This window comes from Labeo rohita, chromosome 25 (genome assembly GCF_022985175.1).
Source record: "Labeo rohita strain BAU-BD-2019 chromosome 25, IGBB_LRoh.1.0, whole genome shotgun sequence".
NCBI classification, from domain to species: Eukaryota; Metazoa; Chordata; class Actinopteri; order Cypriniformes; family Cyprinidae; genus Labeo; species Labeo rohita.
This window is the reverse complement of record NC_066893.1, coordinates 17,414,609-17,424,689: the sequence shown is the minus strand read 5'-3', so window position 1 is coordinate 17,424,689 and position 10,081 is coordinate 17,414,609. Positions and strand designations below refer to the sequence as shown.

Here is a 10,081-nt window from a genome sequence, read left to right as displayed (position 1 = left end):
CAGAGTGTTAGGGTTGACAATGGAGGGCTGAAGTAGAGCTGACTGCTTATGTGACCTAGGTGGAGTTGGGGACCCGGAAGATCACAGCAGAGCTGGAGCGATGTATGACAAAAGTGGAGCAAGAGGGCAGGAGGAGTCAGACAGAGCCAGAGGGATGGAGAGATGAGGAAGCCTGGTGAAGACAATGGGATAACGGGCCAGAGTGGAGATGAGGGAGCAAGGAGCCAAGGCAGAGCCGAAGGGTCGACAGGCTGAGATGGAGCCTGGGACTCGGAGGCTGAAGGCGAGGACAGGCTATCCTCATGCCTAGATGGTGTCTGAGGACTGGAAGGATCAGGATCAGGAGATCACACATTACACAACTTTACAATAGGAAGAATCAACAAATCTGCATTGTCTACAATCTATTTTTCACAACCAAACACACCAGAACTGATATTGGAAATAATGTAAGATCACAGTAGAGACAGGTGTTCTCGCTTGAGATTTTCTGTCAAAAACATTAGCCCTCAAAAAGCTTGCAGTCCAAGTTGTCTGTACAATGATTTGCAGTGAAAAAATAAAAAATAAACAAGAAGAACATGAAGGAGAGAATAATTGCTTGATGATGTTCTGTTGAAGATCTATTTTGACTCCCTCCACTCAACCTTCTCTTGACGTGTTGTGCTCTTTCATTGACTGTAGGTCGCTGCGATGTCACTTCCAGTCAAACCACATTTCACACTGCAGGACCTAGGGCTAAAGAATTCATTTTTGTAGGCTGTCTTCATTCCAGACACTGAAATCTTAAGATTTGTACAAAAACTCAAAGGAAGCATTTCAGTTGCAGGAGTTTAACACAGAGTAGGTCTGTCATCGAGTCCTAAAGTTTAACTAGATCATTCACACCTGTATCTAAACTAAAACTGTTTGGTGCTTGTTTTTTTTTTCCAGCTGGTCTTTGTCAACAGGACTACTTCGGACTGCATCATCTAAATGAAATTACCCAGCCATGCTGGAAGGAAGATGATTCTATTTGCACTGGTGTCCATATCAATTCATTACACAGCAATGAAGATTTTCAAAGAATTATTTGTTCAGAAATGTCCAGTTTCTAACCTTTTGAACTGTGGTTTGGGACAGGACGTGAAGTCCTTCAATTGGATGTGTGATGAGCACCCGTATGTTAATTACAATACCTCCAGGAAGACAAACATTCTCATCTTGGCGACCCAACGGAGCGGCTCCTCTTTTGTTGGACAGCTATTCAACCAGCACTCAGATGTGATCTATCTCTTTGAACCGCTCTATCAAGTCCAAACGACCTTAATCCCTCACCTTTCTCCCAGCAGATATGCTGTTAAGCGCAGTTGGTGCTGGGAGCCAGTCGTGACCTTCTTAGAAGCTTGTACAACTGCGACTTGTATTTCTTAGAGAGTTACATCAAGCCGCAGCCGGCAAACCATACCACGGAAAAACTGTTTCGACAAGGAGCCAGCAAAGCCCTCTGCTGTATGCCGGTCTGTGATGCTTTCAGCCCTAGTGATGGCAATATAGAAGAGAGGGATTGTGTTCGAAAGTGTGCCTCTCTTAACTTGACCCTCGCTATCGAATCATGTCAGAAGAAACACCATGTGGCGATTAAAACAGTGCGTACTCCAGAGGTCAATGATCTCAAGGCACTGATTAAGGACCCTCTGCTTAACCTGAAAATTATCCAGGTAGTGAGGGACCCACGTGGGATATTATCTTCTAGGACTGAAACCTTTCAGGACACATACCGCCTATGGCGGATCTGGAGAGGCACGGGTCGTAAACCCCCCAAAGAACATTTGACCAAACTCGAGATAATGTGACTTTATGAAATCTGTGTCCACAGGCTTAAGCCAACTGCCGTGGCTTCGTGGACGGTACATGCTGGTGAGATATGAGGACGTGGCCAGGAATCCACTCCCAAAAACCAGGGAGCTTTATAAATTTCTTGGTCTTTCTATAGAAAAAAATGTGGTGGACTGGATATACAACAACACGAGAGGAAATAAAGCGTCAGCAAAGCATAGGTACGGCATGTTGAGGGACTCGGCAGCCAATGCAGAGAGCTGGAGGTTGAGTTTGTCTTATGAAATGGTTAATTACACACAAACTGTCTGTCAGCACATTTTCGACAAGCTTGGTTACAAAGCCGTTAACTCCCCTGAGATGCTGAAAAAATAGCGCTCTCGCTCATCGAGGACAAAACCTTCATACATTTTTTGTACCAAAGGTAATAATGTGCATGCACAGCTATTTTTCTACATTTATATTCTGGATTACATAATCAGATTACTTAAATTACATTGTAAAATACTCATAATCAGACTCCAGTTACTTTTTTATGGATTCCATGATTACATATTATTTACACAATAGCAATGAATTAATCATAATTTACTAATTTTCTCTAATAGCTATTTTTCATCTTTTAAATGTTCCTTTCGAAAACAGCCTGCTGTTTATACACACTCAAAGACTTGCAGTTTTGTGGACATTTACAGCATCGGACCACTGGATTTACAAAAATGTCAATATTGCATCAGCTACACTGATAAACGCATTAATTTGGATTTAAATGATCACTCTGTAGGTTAACCATGTATTTCTATGTCTTTAGAAGGTTTTTGTCTTTCAAACACATTAAAATGCAAATACTTTGTATTTTTTGTCAATATGGTACAAGATTATCCTTTTTAAGTCAATGTGATAAACAAGCAATTTAAAAGTAACCTGATTATATAACCTAATATGTGTAATGTAATGGATTAAGTTACTAACTACAATTTTTGTCATGTAATCTGAAATCAGTAACAGATTGTATAATCTACCTACCCCTCTCTCTCTCTATATATATGTAAAAATGCAGAAGAATATAATTATTATTTAGTATTTTTTATTTTTTTCATTGATTCAGTGTCTATACTATAGATTTGTATTTAGTGTTCAAAGACAAATGTTTGGCTCAATTAATGTGCAAAAGATTTTTTGCTGTTGTTGAATTCTAAAAAGGTCACAAGGAAATCCACTTTTTTATTGCTTACATGGTTTCTGCTGATTATTTTGTCATTTGCTCTAAAAAAATCACCTTTTGTTGAACAGTTCTGAAAGGGATAGTCCAACCAAAAGTGACAAAATATTTTTGTCATCAATTATTCCACCTCATTTTGATCCAAACTTTTACGCCTTTTTTTCTGTGGAACCGAAACTGTCTTGAAAATATATGTAAATGATAACTGAATTTTCAATTATGGGTGGAGTATCCCTTTAAAAGAAACCTTTTTCTTAGTGTGAAGAACATTTTAACAATCTAAAGAATGTTTTTCTACTACAAAGAACTGTTTTTGCATTCCTGGAACCAATAAAGAACCTGTTTTTAAAATTATTGTTGTCTTCCTAAATTTTTTTTTTTAATTCCTTAAACAGCTAAACCAGCTAAACCTGTTAGTTTGAATTTTTTTATTTTCTTCATTGACCTGCTGCCACTCATTTACTTTAATTGAAGAATTTAGCATTCCAGCTTCAGGTTTAGATTGATATTGTCACTATTTTATTTATTATAAGAAAAAGTTAGATACTTTATGAAGATTCACAAGATTTTGCTACTTTTTTTATCAGCCAAGTGCAATACATACTGCTATTATCTGGGCTCTATAGTTCAACCATTTCGGTTGCATTTGCGACTACTGCGTGCGAGTAATGTAATGAGTAGTGTTGAGTAATGTATCACAGGCATATTTCACCAATCCTTTCATAAAGTGTAGAGAGAGTGTAAATAAGAGATTGATTGTGCAGTATAAGGAGCTTTGTTGATTATAATGAAACTTTGTGAGATTGCGATGAACTATCATGAGTGACAGATTTTAATGATTATTGAGGAGGTTTTTAAATGTGATATTGATTTAATACAACAGTTAAATAAACAAGAAGTTAATATTAAGTGACTTACATTGTCTGACTAGAACAGCATTGCCTGATTTTGCTCTATTTCATCGACGAAAATGGTTTGAAACAAAGTCACAGCTGAGATTCACATGGCCTGCATAGTATGCACATTGGGACTAGGGGTGGGAATCTTCGGGCACTTAACGATCCGATACGATTTCGATTCTGGGAGTCACGATCCGATTCCAAAACGATTCTTGATCTACATTTTTCTAGCGCGCACACGTGCCACACGTGGGGAAAAAAACAAGCTCAAAATCGATTCTGAAATATTCAGAATCGTTGAAGAGAGAATCGCGATGCATCGGAGAATCGATTCTTTCTTCCACCCCTAATTGGGACGCAGGGTTGCTTTATTCCTGAATGAATCAGCCATTTGAATGAATCAAATGAATGAATGATTAAGTAATTTAATCAATGACTTTGAAGTTTTAATTTCATTTTTAAAGTATCTTTTCAGTTATTTAAAACATTTGACGTATTCAATTTTTATATTAGAACATTAATCTCAGCATGAATTTATGAATTTAATTGCACTTCTGTGCCTCATTAAACATCTGAAAATACACCTATAGCCACTTTTGAGCTTTTATATATATATATATATATATATATATATATATGTATATATATATATTTTTAATTTGCCATAAAAGACAGCATACTTTTAATAAAGTTAGAAAAATGCCATTACAAAGGCAAAAACAAAATTCCCCTTTAAATCACTTTAAGGAATCAAATATCACCTTGTAATCCTTGTAATGGAAGACTAATTTTTGACCAGATATTTTGATTACTGATTTGAAGGTGCTCCTGAAATTTTTGACTGTGCTCTTAAATTTTTTGAGTTAGAAGTGCTCCTAAAAATAAAAGTAAGCGTAGAGCCCTGACAATGTTTTTCCTAGAATGAAAGAAACATGTCCATGTCAAGTCCATTCTTTGCTTCTTTGCATTCTTATAACTGAGACAACAGCCTTCGCTTTTGCTAGCTATTTAGCCTATAGGAAGTAAATATGTCAGGGAGAATTTGCCAGTATAAACTTTTTAGATCTGCTTATTTAGTTTTTGTGAGAAACGAGTTCTGACGAAAAAAAAAGTCTCTACTTTTTGTTACATGTTGCAATATATATTGAGTTGCATTTTTTAAAAATATAGTATGTATTTATAATATAACATTGTTTATTATTTCAGACATTTGGTGGCTCTTTGGAAATTTATATTTATAATATAATACTGAGGCCACCTAGTGGCCAACCACTTTAAAATCTCCATTCTAGTGTCTCTGAAAATGAAAGTTGAAGCAATTCTCATAAAAATTCTTGGTTCCTGATGTTAAATGTTTTTGACTTTTGAAAAAATCTTTTTTTTTTTTAAATTATAAAAAATTATATATATGATATATATATATATATATATATATATATTTGTATTATTTTAAGATGTTTTTATTACTATTATAATATATATTATTAATTCATTAAATATATAATACTATCAATTATAATTATTACAATACATATTTAAAAAATGTTCCATATGTATACTGTAATTAAACAAATAATGTTAGAATTAATAAATAATTCACTGGCCTCTAGAGGGCGCTTTAAGTTCACATTTTAAACCAGCCTCCCACTTTATTTTTCTATTAAACTACAATGACAGTATGGATTTCTTGAGTAAAATTGTTATGCTTTAATATTCAGTAGCATTCGTAAACAAAATTCTTTCTTTAATCTATCAAAACTGAGATCTGGATTTAAGATTGGTTACACCTTATATGCTTGAAAACTGAGTGTATTAAACAGAGGTTTGCTCTTATTTTTTATATATTTTCTGAGACGACCAATCCAATTTCAGATGTGCCATGTGTTTTGATCAATAATGGTAAGTCTAGATTGAACTTGGGGACATTCCAGACGTTTGTTATGAATGGCCTGATAAAATTCTGGGTGTTAAAGGCTCTAAATTCAATCACTGACAAAGCAGAGGCAAAGTCGCTGACAAGCAGGAACCTGCTCTGCAATAAGCCTTCAAAACTCCTGGTGTATGTAGTGATATCAGAGAAATATCTCTTAGAACGATCCCTTTTTATTGCCTCAAATCAGCCAAGGACAAATAAAACGGACTGCTTTTAAAAAACGCGTCAACAGAGCTGACCCTTGAGCTGTCCCTTGCTACCAATAGAGGAAATTTTAATAAAAAGTACATCCTTGTAAAATTCAAGCGTTGTAAAAAGCATATTATTTGAGGAAATCTGCCTTTAGGAAACGCATTCGCTTTTTTACGCATCTCAGACATTATAAATGATTAACAAGTTCCTGCTTTTTCAATGACCTTCTCATTTCTTTTAGTAATGCTGTATCTAAAAGTAGACTTCATTAGAAATAGTTTCCTGCTGTGGATGTCTCTTAATCTTGCATTTCACAGGATTAAGACAGTGTCATTTTATTACTATACCAGATATTACAATAGCTGAGTGATATTTGATGGTTGTTTTATCTCTTTACCCGCTGTACAGGATTTGAAATATTTAATCTCCAAATTTAAGCATAAATGGGTTTAGTAGATATAACAAGGGTCACTATGTTAAATCTGTAGATGTGACTTAATTAGAAACAGAATAGATTTGATACGGACATTATTAGTAAAAGGTATCATTCATCTCGAACCAAGTCAGTCCCCAAGAGCCCTTTTATAGTGGTTTAAGAGCGTTTTTATGTAAAGTGTTGTTCTTCAAATGAAAACCGATAAGTTTTGGGTCTAAGGCTTGTTGTTCTGAGAGAACAGGTGGTGCTGATCCATGCTGTATTAGGTTTAATTCATGTCTTGCCAGGAACGAGTGTCCATGCCAGTTAACGCACGGGTGATTTATTGGATGTCTAACAGAGCTGGCATGGTGCGAGAAGACAGCAAAGCAGTCTTGTCTTGCTGAATTTACCTTTAAAAGACTAGAAGTAAATTGATAAATAAAAATGTTTTAATTTTATTTTCAAAATTAGTTGCGTTCTAAAAATGTGAGAGACCTAAATGCATTTATAATTATAATTTGTAAACAAATATTTCTCTATACATTTCTCTCAATATATGTGAGAGTGTGTGTGCACTGCTATACGGTTGATATTTCTATATATATATATATTTTAATTATTTTAAAATACAATTACCTTTTTTATTGATATCCCTTAAATTTAAAAAATGTTCAAGTGAAATTTGTAGTGAAATATATATATTAGGGCTGTTAAATGATTAATCGCAATTAATCGCATACAATATAAAAGTTTGAGTTTGCCTAATAAATGTGTGTGTGCTGTGTGTAATTATTATGTATATATAAATACACACAAATTAATGTATATATTTAGGATAAATATGTTATGTACAAAATATTTGTATTTATATATAATATAAATTACATAAATATTACAATTAATACATATACTTGTAAATGTTTCTTAAATATATACATGAATGTGTTTGTATTAATATATACATAATAATTACACACAGTACACACACATATATTAGGCAAACTTTTATTTTGTATGAGATTAATTGCGATTAATCGTTTGACAGCCCTAATATATATACATACACATTTCACTACAAATCATATTAAATTGTATTATATAAACACACACACAATACAATTTAATAAGATGTAGACATATACACACAAAATATTGTTTTTTTAAAATATATATATATATATATATTTAAAATATATATGTATGTGTGTGTGTATCTATCTATCCATATATATATATATATATATATATATATACAAACAAATTTAGTTTATTTTTTCATTTTACTTCAATATTAACAAAACACATATCTGATATATAAACAAATGTGTATGTATTTATAGAATTCAATTTTAATACAATACCAGTGTGTGTGTGCATGAATTGCTATAAAATTGCTATTTATATTTTTTGTAATCATTTTAAAATACAATTACTTTTATTTTTGACAGCATTTTAATTTTAAAAATGTGCAAGTGACCAAAATGTTTTTAGATACATATTTCTGATAATATAAACACATATAATAGTGTTAAAAATGTGTATTTATATATATATATATATATATATATGTTTATATAATACAATTTAATATGATTTATAATAGGGATTGCACCGACTAGTCGACTTTAACGCTCTGCCATGATGCTTTAAAGGAGAAGTCCACTTCCAAAACAAAGATTCACATATAAATATATATATCTAGCGAAGCGATCGGTTATTTTCATAAAAAATGAAATAAATTAAATAAGAAACTAAATCTGCCAGCAGGTGGTGGTAAATTACAGTCTTTATGAGTCATTCACTCATTCGATTCATTCAAACAGCTGATTCATTCAGGAATGAATGAAAGTAAATGGCTCTCTTTATAAATCACTGATTCACATGATTCATGATTCGTTCAAAACGCGGATTCATTCAGAACCTAAACACTGCTGTGTTGCTCAGAAATGTACAACAATTCTGCTATGACTTCAAAGGAAATATATTCTCTGCTAAATTGAGAAAAACACAATACAGTGTTTAAAATATAACACAATATCATATTATTTACTGAACTGTTGTATAAAATCACATTTAAACTTGTGATAGATCGGGACAAAATCAGCACTCGTGTCATATTGCTATTGCTGTGATATGTGATATATATAAATATGAGACAAAACACATACAGGGGCATTTTTTGCACCAATATCTTGAATTTTAGGGCATAACTGCATTTATGGATTTGTTGCCCTGCATCCTATTTGTCAACAGTCAACAATATGAAATATAAGACTAAAAAACAACATAATATCAATATCAGCTGACGTCAATATTAGACGACAATTTAACATTGACATTAGCCTGCTGGGTATTTTTTTATTTTACTTTAATAGTGTTATTAAAACACATTTCTGAAATATAAACGAACGTGTATGCGTATACAGTAGTCCACATTTGAAGCGGATAAAAAAAACCTTTCATCAAAGTTGTCCAAAACAACCAAAACAATACCCATTCTTGTCTTAGGACAACTTTGATGAACTTTTTTGATCCACTTCAAATGTTGACTACTGTAATCCAATTTTAATACAATACTGGTGCGTGAGTGTACAGAGAGATAAAGAGAGGGAGAAAGAGAAAGAGAAACGTATCCATAAATCTCTCGAAATATTCTGGTCTGTAGATTTGGCTCAGATCTCTTCTTCAGTGTAAGTCTATGGATGTTTTCATCCGTTTTATGGTCCACCAGGCATAAAGATCGAACGCAATAGCACATCGCCTGAACAAACTGCTTGATTTTAGGCATTCAGGAAAATTTATGCAACAAAGTTTAATGCTTAGAGTTAGAGATTTGTTCAAATCCCCTAAGTATGAGCAAAAGTAATAGCAATGCTTTGCTTTAGCAAGCACCACTAATGACCAGCTAGCAGATCTCTGCTCAGCAGCACAGAAACTGTTTAATGCAGTTAATAACTGAAAAACTAGGATATCCATTTATCACGCTGTACAAAAATATGTCAATAGCAGGTGCAGGTGCAGTCTGCTTTTAATCTTTTTGAGGTTTTTCCAGGACCGAAATACATCAGGTTGTTCTGTTCTCCTGGAAATCGCTCTCCGAAGTAATCTTTCAAAAGCAACCTTTGTGTAAGGCGCCGAGAGGGGGCCAAATGTCACGTCCACAAGATTGATGTTGCACAAAGTGTTTGAAGGCTGTGACCATCTGTGAACAGGGATTCATAACTGTGCCTGTGCGCCATCTCTTTCCATTGGCCCGACTGTTAGTCAGACATCTGAGGACGGAGGTGATGCTGAATGATATCTGGCGGCTGCGCGGCGAGAGCTCTGTAATTATGACTGCATCAGTTGCAGATGATGAGCAGAGTGCATTTATGAGCTTAAAAACGCTTCCAGTGACTCATCCTCCATCTACCTCGAACGAGAACGCTTGTCGAGAAATGTCATCAGGCATGAACCGAAATGAACGCGCCGGAGACGAGTCGGGTGGCCTGCTAGCAGGATTCAGACGTTTAGATAATTTGCCACTCTCACGCGTTCTGCAGTCTGTAAGCGCCGGCCTTGTTATTTGGCTCAAACATGCTAGGTCAGTCTGAATCATT

The 10,081-nt window shown here is 34.2% G+C and overlaps 1 pseudogene; it reads left to right on the top strand.

Moving 5' to 3' along the window:
- The first annotated feature begins 1,143 nt into the window (after positions 1–1,143).
- On the top strand, positions 1,144–2,246 carry LOC127156233 (carbohydrate sulfotransferase 1-like; annotated as a pseudogene).
- Positions 2,247–10,081: the final 7,835 nt, after the last annotated feature.